The 3,299-nt window shown below is 34.5% G+C and overlaps 1 long non-coding RNA gene across 2 annotated transcripts in view; it reads left to right on the top strand.

The window, feature by feature from the left end:
- LOC109233941 overlaps nucleotides 1-2,340 on the top strand; it is a 6,067-nt gene extending 3,727 nt beyond the window's left edge. The window contains exons 1-5 of one of the 2 annotated variants that reach the window (XR_002069111.1): nucleotides 3-71; nucleotides 538-590; nucleotides 711-825; nucleotides 1,800-1,860; nucleotides 2,189-2,340. This is a non-coding gene — a long non-coding RNA (uncharacterized LOC109233941). Of the gene's footprint in view, nucleotides 1-2; nucleotides 72-537; nucleotides 591-710; nucleotides 826-1,799; nucleotides 1,861-2,188 lie in introns of those variants that run through there. The other variant, XR_002069112.1, reaches the window with a different exon arrangement.

Genomic DNA, 3,299 nt, shown 5'->3' with positions numbered 1-3,299 from the left:
TGAAACAACAATAGGAAAGTTGGACCAGTGTTCTTACAAACATATAAGCAGAAGCGAATTTGTGATGTCAGGTGAATGACAAGCAGCTCTTTGTTCTTTTAGTTTTTTTACATCATGCATTGGGTAAACTCTGCCCTATTTGCTATCAACCTTTCCACATATCACCATACACATCAGAAATTCCTAGTCGCGAAAGCCAACGAATTGTCTTTCCAATGGAATGTTTAGCACACCCAGGCCATGTGGATTGTCTCTTTTACTACCGCTACGTTAAAAATATTACTGACCTGAAGTGCTTTACATGCAAACGTCTGTTAGAGGATGAAACCGGCTTTATTTATTTCAACAGCATGTATCCGCGTCCAACTTGCTTAGAACCACCAAATCCGCAGTTGCCATTGGCACCTGTTATCCCTCTAGGGCACAACGGCGAGATGCTTCTGAATTACCATTCAATCATTTTTCTAACTTATTTTTCTCTTATTATAGCTCATCATGTTTTCTCTTCTTATTTTGAAATATTGTAACATAATGCAGGTAAGCTGTGTTGTGAACAGGAAGTTATTTTCACAAAGACTTCATCTGGAAATGTATGTTCTTACATTCCAAAAAGTTTTAAAACATAGTGTTGAACTAGTATTACTCTTAAAAATATGAAACCATGATGTTGATATAAAAGAATGACAAATTTGTGCTTCCTATATATATAGGATGGACATCCATGTAGAGCCTACACCAAGGAAGATGAAAGCATGTAGAATTTGCCATGATAGTGATGAAGATTCAAACATGGAGATTCCCCGCTCTTGCCATGGAACCCTCAAGGTTTGTTGTGCTAATTGTTTTACTCATTTGTTATGTATGTCTCATCTGTTACATAGGAGAAACTCTGCTCGCTGTTCTCACAGTAGGGGCATATTCATTTTAGAAGTAGCACATATGGATCACAAATACAACACTCTAAATTTGTGTTAATTTTGAAATTTGTAATTAGGAGTTTTTATAATTGGAATTCTTTTACCTACTAATGCATTAGTTTTCGGTGCATCTCCCGGTAAATTGCGCATTCTACTAGAGATTTGTAAATCTTCAGAGTTAGGATTCCAATCGCTCTTGTTGCTTTTTTTCTTTTATACTCCATATTACCTAGTGTTTTCAAATAAGAACAGAAACTTGTGCTCTCAAGTCTCAATGAAGGGTTTTATGTTGCATAGAGTTTGATTTGACATCAGTCGTGCCAATAATAAGCTTTATGCAACCATTGGACCTTTGCAATGAAGATATGCTAAATCTGTGAGGCAAAAGCTTTTTAGGTATTCTAGTGTAACGAATTTTTCATGACACTGTCCTAAATGTAGCGGGAATAACATCGTGGATTTAATCAGATTAGCCAAAATGTAACTGTTGCTAATTAAGACAAGGTGTGTCTTGGATGCTTGCATGCTCAATCATTTAGTGATATTTTGTTCTTAATGAATTGTTTCTATGCACAGTAGGTGGTGCAATGAGAAGGGGGACACTATGTGTGAAATTTGCCGCCACGTTTGTAGGTCCAATTTTTTTGTCCTGTGTTCATTCTTTAAGACCTAAATGTTGCTATTGAGTAGTTTGATCTTATCCATGCTTCTCTTTAATGCGAGATTACAGAATTTTAAGTTAAATTATATAGCACGAGCTCTTTTGCTTTGGCCTATCACAGTTACAGGCCAGTAGTCCTATTATTCTGCATATAGAACAGTTTCTGATGTTTGGTAATTATGTACTTACTAATCAACCTTGTAAAATTGTGGGCAACGCAGCATTGCTTGAATATCTCTTTGTTTGGCACAAGATGAAGAATGCTCCTATATTTGGCACGAGGTATATGTGTTTATTCTTACTTATCTGTATCTTGCTATTTCATGTCTGCTTGGTTAAATTTTTACATTGTAGTTGTAGAATTCATCTCTATAGGGTTACTAGTATTAAACGAAATATGATGTATTTTTGACTGAATAACTAGATCTTGTTTCATGACTCATGCAAGTGTAAGGAGAATATGCTCTAGTATTGCTAGTGACGGCGGACACTAGTTGCTTTAAAAGTGTTCCCAAATGTGTTCTTCCAAAGCAATAAATGACTTTGAAATAGTCATTAGCTAGTTGGCATAACCTTAGGCGTATATTATTTGGTTTTTCTTGTTTGGTAGGGTGAACTGAAGCCCATGGATGCAGAGCAACAGAGAGAGTATGGTCACAAGATGGTGAATTTCATTGTTGATTATTACAAGAACAATGAGAACTCAATGTTCTTAATCAAGTTCAGGTTTTCATAATAACCTATCAATTTCTTTTTGTATCCTTACCCAAGAATTAGTTATTTCCCATAGAAAGTTTAGCCATTGCATGACAGTGTTATTTTTGGTAAAGTTCGCGGAGACTTAGCTAGAAAAAAGTACTCCATTTTATTTCGAATGAAATTAGTAAAGCTCAATCTTTTGATGAATACATTTTTAATATCTTAGCTGGTTGGTGACCATATCATCTGTCATTGCTCATGATAAAAAATTTATTAGTTCCATGAGGATTTGAATTTATAATGTTTGTCACTATGGTTATTTTTTATGAAATTTGATTTATGTCGTAAGTTATTGATAAAATTATTTCTTTAATCCTACAAATAAAAAAAATTCAAATAGAAAAAGAGTTTTCAACAAAATATTGTGGCTGAAATAAGCTGCCACTATTTTTTTTTTTACACTAATATTATATTGTAGAGGTTATAAACCACCACATAACTTTTTAAAAAAAGAATTTAAATCTTATTTTGGGGGTTTATAAACCCCCCAAAATATCTTATTTGAACCATTATGATCATATTGAGGGGGTTTATAAACCCTTGCAGTATGTTTTTTTTGCACATCGAAATCATATTGCGGGGGTTTTAAACTAGCACTAATTATCTTTCAAAAACCCCCACATAACTTTTTAAGAAAAATATTTAAATCATATTTTGGGGGGTTTTTAAACCCCCACAATATCTTTATTGAACCATTACGATCATATTGAGGGGGTTTATATACCCTCGCAATATTTTTTTTTTGACACACCGGAATCATATTGCGGGGGTTTTAAACTAGCACTAATTATATTTGAGAACCCCCACAAATCAAAAATTTATTTTGTGGCGGTTGTCGTGGAGGTTTTAAAAACCCGTGGCAAAATGCTTGTGGCAAAGGTAACTGTGGCACTTCTAGAAACCGCCACAATTCTTTTTGTGGGGGTCAAAAACTGTCGCAATTTGACCAAAAAACCCCCCAC

The sequence above is a fragment of the Nicotiana attenuata genome, chromosome 10, assembly GCF_001879085.1.
Source record: "Nicotiana attenuata strain UT chromosome 10, NIATTr2, whole genome shotgun sequence".
In the NCBI taxonomy this organism is placed as follows: domain Eukaryota; kingdom Viridiplantae; phylum Streptophyta; class Magnoliopsida; order Solanales; family Solanaceae; genus Nicotiana; species Nicotiana attenuata.
The sequence above is the reverse complement of the archived record's forward strand: the minus strand, read 5'-3'. Positions and strand labels throughout refer to the sequence as shown.